Here is a 13,200-nt window from a genome sequence, read left to right as displayed (position 1 = left end):
AAAACTGTTGTCCCAGTTGTGTATTGGACACGATGTGGGCTGCACGACCGCTGTCTGGGACCTCCTGTTGTGTTCATTTACGGCCTGGTATCACCGCTAGGTACCAGGGCTATTATGTCACGCTGCCTGCCTGCTGCCACACTCACACTACTCCTCCATTCCTCCTGCTGATGCTGCTGTCTGTCTGTGTTTCCCAACGCCAGGGTACACAGATTTACCTTCTGCTGCCACTCTGCCACCAGCTATTACGTCAAACAATAGCTGCTCACATTACTCCTTCATTCCTCCTGCTGCTGCTGCTGCTGTCTGTCTGTCTGTGTTTCCCAACGCCAGGGTACACAGATTTACCTTCTGCAGCCACTCTGCCACCAGCTATTACGTCAAAAAATAGCTATATCTGTGTAATTGGTTGTAAAACCAAAACTACAAAACCATAAAAAAAAAAAAAAAGGTTTAATTTTTCTGAGGTGCCCGGGTTGAAAACTGTGTTGTCCCAGTTGTGTATTGGACACGATGTGGGCTGCACGACCGCTGTCTGGGACCTCCTGTTGTGTTCATTTACGGCCTGGTATCACCGCTAGGTACCAGGGCTATTATGTCACGCTGCCTGCCTGCTGCCACACTCACACTACTCCTCCATTCCTCCTGATGATGCTGCTGTCTGTCTGTGTTTCCCAACGCCAGGGTACACAGATTTACCTTCTGCTGCCACTCTGCCACCAGCTATTACGTCAAACAATAGCTATATCTGTCTGTGTAATTAGTTGTAAAACCAAAACTACAAAACCATAAAAAAAAAAAAGGTTTAATTTTTCTGAGGTGCCCGGGTTGAAAACTGTGTTGTCCCAGTTGTATATTGGACACAATGTGGGCTGCACGACCGCTGTCTGGGACCTCCTGCCTGCTGTGTTTATTTACAGCCCTGGTATCACCGCTAGGTACCAGGGCTATTATGTCACGCTGCCTGCCTGCTGCCACACTCACACTACTCCTCCATTCCTCCTGCTGATGCTGCTGTCTGTCTGTGTTTCCCAACGCCAGGGTACACAGATTTACCTTCTGCTGCCACTCTGCCACCAGCTATTACGTCAAACAATAGCTGCTCACATTACTCCTTCATTCCTCCTGCTGCTGCTGCTGCTGTCTGTCTGTCTGTGTTTCCCAACGCCAGGGTACACAGATTTACCTTCTGCTGCCACTCTGCCACCAGCTATTACGTCAAAAAATAGCTATATCTGTGTAATTGGTTGTAAAACCAAAACTACAATACCATAAAAAAAAAAAAAAAAAAAAAAAGGTTTAATTTTTCTGAGGTGCCCGGGTTGAAAACTGTGTTGTCCCAGTTGTGTATTGGACACAATGTGGGCTGCACGACCGCTGTCTGGGACCTCCTGCCTGCTGTGTTTATTTACAGCCCTGGTATCACCGCTAGGTACCAGGGCTATTATGTCACGCTGCCTGCCTCATTGACTGCCTTCTGCCACACACTCATCCTCCTCCTCCTGCTGCTGAATTTACCTCCTGCTGTCTGTGTGTTTCCACTGCCAGGGAGCACATACAATGGCGCTTCCAACATGCGTGCGCCACCAGCTATTTGTTACGCTCAAAAATAGCTGCATTTCTTTAAAAAAAAAAATTTGAAAAGAGAAATAAGTGAAGAAGAAGACGATATAGAAGAAGATGAAGAAGATGAAGAAGAAGAAGATGAAGAAGAAGAAGATGAAGATGATGAAGAAGAAGAAGATGAAGAAGAAGATGAAGATGATGAAGAAGAAGAAGATGAAGAAGATGAAGAAGATGAAGATGAAGAAGATGAAGAAGAAGATGAAGAAGATGAAGAAGAAGAAGAAGAAGAAGATGAAGAAGATGAAGATGAAGAAGATGAAGAAGATGAAGAAGAAGAAGATGATGAAGAAGAAGAAGATGAAGAAGATGATGAAGATGATGAAGAAGAAGAAGATGAAGAAGATGAAGAAGATGAAGAAGATGAAGAAGATGAAGATGATGAAGAAGATGAAGAAGAAGAAGAAGATGAAGAAGTTGAAGATGAAGTAGATGTAGAAGAAGAAGAAGAAGAAGAAGATGAAGAAGATGAAGAAGAAGATGAAGAAGATGAAGAAGAAGATGAAGAAGATGAAGAAAAAGAAGATGAAGAAGAAGAAGATGATGATGAAGAAGATGAAGAAGAAGAAGAAGAAGATGAAGAAGATGAAGATGAAGAAGATGAAGAAGATGAAGAAGAAGAAGATGAAGATGATGAAGAAGAAGAAGATGAAGAAGAAGATGAAGATGATGAAGAAGAAGAAGATGAAGAAGAAGAAGATGATGATGAAGAAGATGAAGAAGATGAAGAAGATGAAGAAGAAGAAGAAGATGAAGAAGTTGAAGATGAAGTAGATGTAGAAGAAGAAGAAGAAGAAGATGAAGAAGATGAAGAAGAAGATGAAGAAGAAGATGAAGAAGAAGATGAAGAAGATGAAGAAAAAGAAGATGAAGAAGAAGAAGATGATGATGAAGAAGATGATGATGAAGAAGATGAAGAATAAGAAGAAGAAGACAATATAAAAGAAGAAGATATAGAAGAAGATATAGAAGAAGAAGATATAGAAGAAGAAGATATAGAAGAAGAAGAAGAAGATATAGAAGATAAAGAAGAAGAAGAAGAAGTATATACAGTACTGAACAAATTTCTGGACACAACTTCTCTTTTCAACTTTTTTTTTTTAAAGGAACATCCCCACATAATCCCTTGCTGTTGTTACTTGGAAAAAAAGAGGTTTCTTGCATCATTCACCCTCAAAACAAGTGTTGGAAGCTATTTAAGGCCATTTCGAATAGTCAGCTCGAATAATGAGCTCGAATACCGACTCGAATAGTGAGCTCGAATTCCGAGGTCGAATCGAATAGTAAAAATTATTCGACTCGAATATTCGACTGATCTCGAATAATTTACTATTCGAATTCGACCTAACTCGAATTTTGAAAAGGGGTATTTGAGCACCACTAATGCTGATCCCTGCTACTTTCAGTATGTACAGTATAAGCTGTAAAGCCTGGTACACACATACAATTTTGATTAGCCAATTTTAGCTCTGTTCATAAAATACATTGTCTGTTGGCCCACTTACTGCACGGGGGTGGTAAAATTGGGGGTCAGTGATTGACCAATCAAAATTGTATGTGCGTATACATCTTTGATCTATGCCTATACTGATTGTAAATTATCTAAATAAAGGACAGGGGGCTCCATCCAATATTTCGATGGGCAGGCCCGTTATCTGTAGCTTACACCGCTGCTAAGTTCATGTACATTTGGCCCCACCCATGGCCACGCCCACTCACCTCATGGTCACGCCCATTTTTTGCCGCTGCGCGCGCCACATATACCTCCCCACCTGGTGCCCACAGGTGCCCCCGATCTCCAAAGACCCTAGAAACGCCCCTGGCCAGACCAATCCGGATTAATAGTTTTTCCGCTTCTAGGCCATAATTTTTTGCAATTCCCCTTCCATGTGCAGCACCCCTTCCCTTCCCTCCTAATACTTGTGCAGTCCTCTCTTCCATGTCTAACCTTCATGTACAGCAGCCCCTTCAGCTATATATGCAGATCCCTCGAGCAGCAGCTACCTATGTCCATATGTTGCTCTTTATTTGTAGCTTCCATATTCCATTTGCAGCCTCTTCTTTCATATGCAACAATCCCTAGTCCATGTCCAGTCGCCCCTTGGCCCAATGCTGCCAAAGACCCGGCATTGACATTGTGGCATTTCCAGAAATTTGGACCTGCACCAGACAGAAGGCGGAGCATCACTATGACTATTCCATGTCCTTGCTCATGTGTGGTCCGGACCACATGTGAGCAAGCGTCTACAGGCGTGAAACCACACCCATGTCATGTACTGACATTGTGCCTGCACTGTTTGCTTGCACTTTAACTGTATTTTGCTGGGAATATAAAGCACCTAACAGCACCCATCTTCTTTTGTATCGCCGCAGTAAATTTCTTGCTTACTACCAGCACATGAGCACATCCTCTCATCTTTCCGCGACTACTGAAGCAGCAATGAGTTATTTAGCATTTATATGCTGTTTTCCTCTATGGAGTGCCACAGAATTTCTTCATTTCCTATAAAACAGAAATATCCAACATCCTCCTTCTGTTAAAGTGACACTAAAGCAAAAAAAAAACCTCATGATATAATGAATTGGTTGTGTAATACGGATAATTAATAGAACATTAGTAGCAAAGAAAATAGTCATATTTTTATTTTCAGGTATATAGCTTTTTTTTTTATAACATTGCATCATTCTCTAACAATTGTAGTTTCCACAATACACTCAGCATTTTAAATGATTTCACAGAGCAGGCTAGTGACCCTTTGAACTTTTCTCTGCAGAAAAAAACATAAACAAAGAAGAAATAAAAAGAGACAGTTGAGATAAGAGCTTCAAAAGACAGTGCTGTCCTTTATAAAGTCACAGAGCTACTGTAACAGAAGCTCTTTTGCATAGATAACAACTGAAGTTTCTTAAGGCCACATACACACATTAGACCATAGTCTTTTGAAAATGAAAGATCACAGACCAATTTTACCCCCTTCCATGTAGTATGAGAGCCATACCTACACAGTTTATTCTATGGAGCTGAACTCCCCATCAGACAGAAATCTTTGCAAGATGCTGCACACACAGATGCTGTACAGACACAAAAGATCAGTATCTGCAAAAGATCTGTTCCTGCCAAAAATCCGTTTGCAGATCTGCAGATCATCATACACACTGTGAGGAAAAGCGGAGCCGCCGCCCGGGGCAACGTGGCGGCAGTCTCCGCTTCCCAGCTGGCGGATTCCGTCACGCGTACGGATCCGCCTGCACAGAGCAGGGGGGGCACCGCCGCCGCTGGCAGTATGGCGGCGGGTGCCGCTGTTCTCCCGGCAGACTTCGGAGCGCGCTCGCGCTTGGACCCCGGACCTGATCTCTCTGCTGCACAGAGGCAGAGAGTCACACGCGCGCGCGCAAGGAGGCAGGATTTCTATCTCCTACGTAGGAGGGCCAGCTGACTCTCCAGTCAGCTGACTCCAGGAGGTGTTCTAATTGGCTGGGTGGCGCTGCAGATGCGCTCCCAGCATATAAGGAGCTAGTGCTCAGTTGCTCCTTGTCTGCTGTTGTGAATATACACTCTGTGTTAGCGCTCAGACCTTAGTGCAGTTCCCTGGTGTTGATACTAAGGATTTCACACCTTAGCTTAGGATTATTATTGTATTATTGATCTGTGTTTTGACCTTTGCTATCCCTGACTACTCTATCTCTTGCTGATCTTGTACCTTTGCCTATCTGATTCTTGTTGCCGACCTCTGCCTGTCTAACGATTACTCTCTTCCTTCCGCTCCTGTACTGCCACCGCCATCTCTGTTGCCGAACCCTTGCCTGTCTGACTTTTCTCCCTTCAGTGGAACGTCTCCCACTGGAGGGTTATCTCTGAGGCTTGCCTCTCCGAGACGCCTGCCCCAAGCAGACGGTTCCTGCTGGGGGTCGAGATTCCTGATTCCTGAGATTCCTGCCTGGTTAGAGGATCTCACTCACGGGGTTCCCATTCAGAGGTAACCACACCTCTGAGGAACTGCCGTGTGGTGGATATTTCCACACTTCTGTGATATTACTGTCTTTATTGTGTTCTTTTGCTGCTGTCCAGAGGTTAGCAATATATCGGATTATCGGTGATACTGCAGATCATCAATAATCGGGTATATATCTGCATTCTTGGTGATACTGCAGATCACCAATAATCAGATTCTCTCTGCGTGCTGACACCGATCATGACACACACCTTGTTTAACTGACATTCATCTGCAGATCAGACAATCATCTGCAGATCTGAAAATCCAACCTGGTGGATCTGATCTGCAGATGAATGTCTGTTAAACAAGTTGTGTATGATGATCTGCAGATATCATAGACTATTAATGCAATTTACAGGAACGGATCTTTTGCAGGAACAGATTTTTTGCAGATAATGATCTTTTGAATGTCTACAGCATCTTTGTGTGCAGCATCTTGCAAAGATTTCTGTCTGATGGGGAGTTCAGCTCCATAGAATAGACTGTGTAGGTATGGCTCACATACTACATGGAAGGGGGTAAAATTGGTCTGTGATCTTTCATTTTCCAAAGACTATGGTCTGATTTGTGTATGAGCCTTAACTCTTCCTGTACTGGAAATTATGAGACTAATTTCTGTGCAAATAATGATTTTTTTCTTAGCTGTACTACACATACAAATCCTTATATCATACATTTATTTTCACTTCAGGTTCCCTTTAACAGAAGACAGCGAGGCAGATTAACTTTTTACATAATCTTTATTCATAAAAAAGGCAATATAATATGTCACATATATTTCCAAAAACGAGTTCTACTCCGGCAGGGGTAATTGCTTAGCAGAATTCCCTGCTTAAAATGTTATCAAGTATTATTTACCATATTAGAATATTAATGAGCTGACTTCTACTATATTCAGTATTATACAGAGCCTGTCTAGGATCAAACAGTGATCTGTAATTCCTATCATTATATATTAACAAAACATTATAATCAATAAATACATCAAACCAATAACCTCTGGCCTAGGTACCACAAGCTACTAACTGAAACACATTTAGTAACATTAAGACATATACAGTATCTTCCAAATTCATCTGAGTCCTTGTAGTCAATACAGACTTCCCAAGTCATATCATATTTATCCTTACTGGTGATGGAGATGTATTCCTTATGCACTGGTATGCTTAACCTCCTGAGCGATAATCCCGAGCTGAGCTCGGGGTATATCGCGCAGGAGGATTTCTCAGGCCCTGGTGGGCCGATTTGCATAATTTTTTTTTTGTTACACGCAGCTAGTACTTTGCTAGCTGCGTGTAACTTCCGCTCGCCGCCGATCCGCCGCCGCTCGCCGTGCCGCGCAGCCCCCCCCCTACCCGACCCCTTGCGCAGCCTGGCCAATCAGTGCCAGGCAGCGCTGAGGGGTGGATCGGGACTCCCTCTGACGTCACGACGTCCATGACGTCGGTGACGTCATCCCGCCCCGTCGCCATGGCGACCGGGGAAGCCCAGCAGGAAATCCCGTTCTGAACGGGATTTCCTGCTTACTCTGATCGCCGAAGGCGATCGGAGTGGGTGGGGGGATGCCGCTGCGCTGCGGCTATCATGTAGCGAGCCCTGGGCTCGCTACATGATTTAAAAAATAAAAAATTTTAAAAAATAGTGCTGCGCCACCTCCTGGGCTATATAATTGTATCGCCCAGAGGGTTAATATGCATTCCCACGGCCTCTGCTCATGGTCCCTTTAAGCGGAAACAAACGTTTTGCTGCATTAAGCATGTGTGGTACTATTGACTTCTTGTATTGTTTGATTTTTGTTAAACGGAGAAGAATATTCCAGGGGAGTCTTCTATCTGTTGAGCTGACGCTGCTCTACATATCCTTACTACCTCCCTCCAGTAACCATCTATCTTAGGACACGTCCAGAAAAAATGTAGGAGAGTCCCCTTTTCTCCACACCCCCTTCAACATCTATCATTTCCATGTGAGGCAGACTAATTTTCATGGTACTTCAATTAAAGCCAATATTTTGGGAAGATGTTGCGGTATCAAGCACAACAGATGAATGCCACAACACATTATATCGAATATGGGCTTTACTGAAAACGCTATAAAATAAATTTTCCTTTAAGTTAAAGTGGTATGAAACTGACATTTTTTTCTTTGCTCTAAAAGATTATTTACAGCATATAATATACTACCACATATTTTTTTTAGCAGAACAGCATTTAAACAGTTAAACACAGGACTAGGTACACACCATATGCTAGGTACACACCATACAATTTTCTGGCAGATTTACCTGCCAGATCGATTATTTCCAACATGTCCGATCTGAATTTCAATCGATTTTTCAATTGTTTTTGTAATCGATTTTCATACAGTCCCATGAAAATCGATCAAAAAACTGATTGAAAAAAAACAAATAAAAAAAGATTTAAAAAATTATTCGAAATTCAGATCGGACATGTTGGAAATAATCGATCTGGCAGGTGAATCTGCCAGAAAATTGTATGGTGTGTACCTAGCATCACTTTTTCAATAGAACGCTCCCTGCAGTGAGATCCGAATCCGAAGAGGTGATAACATTATCTTGTTTTTACTTAATTGTAGCAAGAAAGGAATGTAAACATTCCCTGGCAGTACAGAAACTCATTCTAGTGTGTTCAGATCAGAGACAGCTCAGAAATAATTACTAGGTACATAACAATATATAAATACTGTAGCTATGAACAACATGAAATGGCAGCTTTCAGAGCAAATAAACTGTACTTAATTTCTAAATGAATAATATTTGTGCACAAAAGCAAATATAACTGTATGGGTTATAAAAAGTAGGAAAACTCATTTTTATTCAATACCGCTTTAACCACTTGAGGACCTAGGGCTTTCTACCCCTTAAAGAGAAACTCCGACCAAGAATTGAACTTTATCCCAATCAGTAGCTGATACCCACTTTTACATGAAAAATATAATGATTTTCACAAACAGACCATCAGGGGGCGCTGTATGACTGATTTTGTGCTGAAACCCCTCCCACAAGAGGCTCTGGTACCGTACGGTACTCTGGGCAAACTGCCACAATGTAACAATGACACACACAGGAAATGGCTGTTTATAGCTGTCTGTTAAAGCCAGAACAGCTACATAATCTGCCCACAGTAACAATGTCACCATGTAATACATGTCAGAATGTGAATCTGGGAGAGGAAAGATTTTACAATGAGCAAACTCTGACTAAATCATGTATACATAATTATTGTAAAAATTAGGCACCTTTTTATATTAAATTATTTTCACTGGAGTTCCTCTTTAAGGACCGGCCACTTTTTTTCCATTCAGACCACTGCAGCTTTCACGGTTTATTGCTCGCTCATACAACCTACCACCTAAATGAATTTTGGCTCCTTTTCTTGTCACTAATAAAGCTTTCTTTTGGTGCTATTTGATTGCTCCTGCGATTTTTACTTTTTATTATATTCATCAAAAAAGACATGAATTTTGGCAAAAAAATGATTTTTTTAACTTTCTGTGCTGACATTTTTCAAATAAAGTAAAATTTCTGTATACATGCAGCGCGAAAAATGTGGACAAACATGTTTTTGATAAAAAAAAACCCCATTCAGTGTATATTTATTGGTTTGGGTAAAAGTTATAGCGTTTACAAACTATGGTGCAAAAAGTGAATTTTCCCATTTTCAAGCATCTCTGACTTTTCTGACCCCCTGTCATGTTTCATGAGGGGCTAAAATTCCAGGATAGTATAAATACCCCCCAAATGACCCCATTTTGGAAAGAAGACATCCCAAAGTATTCACTGAGAGGCATAGTGAGTTCATAGAAGATATTATTTTTTGTCACAAGTAAGCGGAAAATGACACTTTGTGAGAAAAAAAAAAAAAGTTTCCATTTCTTCTAACTTGCGACAAAAAAAAATGAAATCTGCCACGGACTCACCATGCCCCTCTCCGAATACCTTGAAGGGTCTACTTTCCAAAATGGGGTCATTTGTGGGGTGTGTTTACTGTCCTGACATTTTGGGGGGTGCTAAATTGTAAGCACCCCTGTAAAGCCTAAAGGTGCTCATTGGACTTTGGACCCCTTAGCGCAGTTAGGCTGCAAAAAAGTGCCACACATGTGGTATTGCCGTACTCAGGAGAAGTAGTATAATGTGTTTTGGGGTGTATTTTTACACATACCCATGCTGGGTGGGAGAAATATCTCTGTAAATGACAATTTGTTAATTTTTTTTACACACAATTGTTCATTTACAGAGATCTTTCTCCCACTCAGCATGGGTATGTGTAAAAATACACCACAAAACACATTATACTACTTCTCCTGAGTACGGCAATACCACATGTGTGGCACTTTTTTGCACCCTAACTGCGCTAAAGGGCCCAAAGTCCAATGAGTACCTTTAGGATTTCACAGGTCATTTTGAGAAATTTCGTTTCAAGACTACTCCTCACGGTTTAGGGCCCCTAAAATGCCAGGGCAGTATAGGAACCCCACAAATGACCCCATTTTAGAAAGAAGACACCCCAAGGTATTCCGTTAGGAGTATGGTGAGTTCATAGAAGATTTTATTTTTTGTCAAAAGTTAGCGGAAAATGACACTTTGTGAAAAAACACAATTAAAATCAATTTCCGCTAACTTGTGACAAAAAATAAAATCTTCTATGAACTCGCCATACTACTAACGGAATACCTTGGGGTGTCTTCTTTCTAAAATGGGGTCATTTGTGGGGTTCCTATACTGCCCTGGCATTTAAGGGGCCCTAAACCGTGAGGAGTAGTCTTGAAAACGAAATTTCTCAAAATGACCTGTGAAATCCTAAAGGTACTCATTGGACTTTGGGCCCTTTAGCGCAGTTAGGGTGCAAAAAAGTGCCACACATGTGGTATCGCCGTACTCGGGAGAAGTAGTACAATGTGTTTTGGGGTGTATTTTTACACATACCCATGCTGGGTGGGAGAAATAACTCTGTAAATGGACAATTGTGTGTAAAAAAATCAAAAGATTGTCATTTACAGAGGTATTTCTCCCACCCAGCATGGGTATGTGTAAAAATACACCCCAAAACACATTATACTACTTCTCCCGAGTACGGCAATACCACATGTGTGGCACTTTTTTGCACCCTAACTGTGCTAAAGGGCCCAAAGTCCAATGAGTACCTTTAGGATTTCACAGGTCATTTTTGTTTCAAGACTACTCCTCACGGTTTAGGGCCCCTAAAATGCCAGGGCAGTATAGGAACCCCACTAATGACCCCATTTTACAAAGAAGACACCCCAAGGTATTCCGTTAGGAGTATGGTGAGTTCATAGAAGATTTTATTTTTTGCCACAAGTTAGCGGAAATTGATTTGAATTGTTTTTCTTCACAAAGTGTCATATTCCGCTAACTTGTGACAAAAAATAAAATCTTCTATGAACTCACCATACTCCTAACGGAATACCTTTGGGTGTCTCCTTTCTAGAATGGGGTCAGTTGTGGGGTTCCTATACTGCCCTGGCATTTTAGGGGCCCTAAACCACGAGGAGTAGTCTTGAAACTAAATGTCGCAAAATGACCTGTGAAATCCTAAAGGTACTCATTGGACTTTGGGCCCCTTAGCGCACTTAGGGTGTAAAAAAGTGCCACACATGTGGTACCGCCGTACTCAGGAGAAGTAGTATAATGTGTTTTGTGGTGTATTTTTACACATACCCATGCTGGGTGGTAGAAATATCTCTGTACATGACAATTGTTTGATTTTTTTTACACACAATTGTCCATTTACAGAGAGATTTCTCCCACCCAGCATGGGTATGTGTAAAAATACACCCCAAAACACATTATACTACTTCTCCTGAGTACGGCGATACCACATGTGTGACACTTTTTTTGCAGCCTAGGTGCGCTAAGGGGCCCAACGTCCTATTCACAGGTCATTTTGAGGCATTTGTTTTCTAGACTACTCCTCACGGTTTAGGGCCCCTAAAATGCCAGGGCAGTATAGGAACCCCACAAGTGACCTCATTTTAGAAAGAAGACACCCCAAGGTATTCCATTAGGTGTATGGCGAGGTCATCGAAGATTTTATTTTTAGTCACAAGTTAGTGAAAAATGACACTTTGTGAAAAAAAACCAATAAAAATCAATTTCCGCTAACTTTTGACAAAAAATAAAATCTTCTATGAACTCGTCATACACCTAACAGAATACCTTGGGGTGTCTTTTTTCTAAAATGGGGTCACTTGTGGGGTTCCTATACCGCCCTGGCATTTTACGGGCCCAAAACCGTGAGTAGTCTGGAAACCAAATGTCTCAAAATGACTGTTCAGGGGTATAAGCATCTGCAAATTTTGATGACAGGTGGTCTATGAGGGGCCGAATTTTGTGGAACCGGTCATAAGCAGGGTGGCCTTTTAGATGACAGGTTGTATTGGGCCTGATCTGATGGATAGGAGTGCTAGGGGGGTGACAGGAGGTGATTGATGGGTGTCTCAGGGGGTGATTAGAGGGGAAAATAGATGCACTCAATGCACTGGGGAGGTGATCGGAAGGGGGTCTGAGGGGGATCTGAGGGTTTGGCCGAGTGATCAGGAGCCCACACGGGGCAAATTAGGGCCTGATCTGATGGGTAGGTGTGCTAGGGGGTGACAGGTAGTGACAGGAGGTGATTGATGGGTGTCTCAAGGTGTGATTAGTGGGGGGAATAGATGCAAGTAATGCAATGGCGAGGTGATCAGGGCTGGGGTCTGAGGGTGTGGGCGGGTGATTGGGTGCCCTAGGGGCAGATGGGGGTCTAATCTGATGGGTAGCAGTGACAGGGGGTGATTGATGGGTAATTAGTGGGTGTTTAGAGGAGAGAACAGATGCAATGCACTTGGGAGGTGATCTGACTGCGGGTCTGCAGGCGATCGGATGGTGTGGGTGGGTGATCAGATTGCCCGCAAGGGGCAGGTTAGGGGCTGATTGATGGGTGGCAGTGACAGGGGGTGACAGGGGGTGATTGATGGGTGATAGGTGATTGGCAGGTGATTGACAGGTGATCAGTGGATTATTACAGGGAAGACCAGATGTAATTAATGCACTGGCGAATTGATAAGGGGGGGAGGGGGGGTCTGAGGGCAATCTGAGCGTGTGGGCGGGTGATTGGGTGCCCGCAAGGGGCAGATTAGGGTCTGATCTGATAGGTAACAGTGACAGGTGGTGATAGGGGGTGATTGATGGGTAATTAGTGGGTGTTTAGAGGAGAGAATAGATGTAAACAATGGATTTGGGAGGTGATCTGATGTCGGATCTGCGGGCAATCTATTGGTGTGGGTGGGTGATCAGATTGCCCGCAAGGGGCAGGTTAGGGGCTGATTGATGGGTGGCAGTGACAGGGGGTGACAGGGGGTGATTGATGGGTGATAAGTGATTGGCAGGTGATTGACAGGTGATCAGTGGGTTATTACAGGGAAGAACAGATGTAATTAATGCACTGGCGAATTGATAAGGGGGGGTCAGAGGGCAATCTGAGCGTGTTGGCGGGTGATTGGGTGCCCGCAAGGGGCAGATTAGGGTCTGATCTGATAGGTAAAAGTGACAGGTGGTGATAGGGGGTGA

Source organism: Hyperolius riggenbachi, chromosome 6 (genome assembly GCF_040937935.1).
Source record: "Hyperolius riggenbachi isolate aHypRig1 chromosome 6, aHypRig1.pri, whole genome shotgun sequence".
Lineage (NCBI taxonomy): Eukaryota > Metazoa > Chordata > Amphibia > Anura > Hyperoliidae > Hyperolius > Hyperolius riggenbachi.
The sequence above is the reverse complement of the archived record's forward strand: the minus strand, read 5'-3'. Positions refer to the sequence as shown.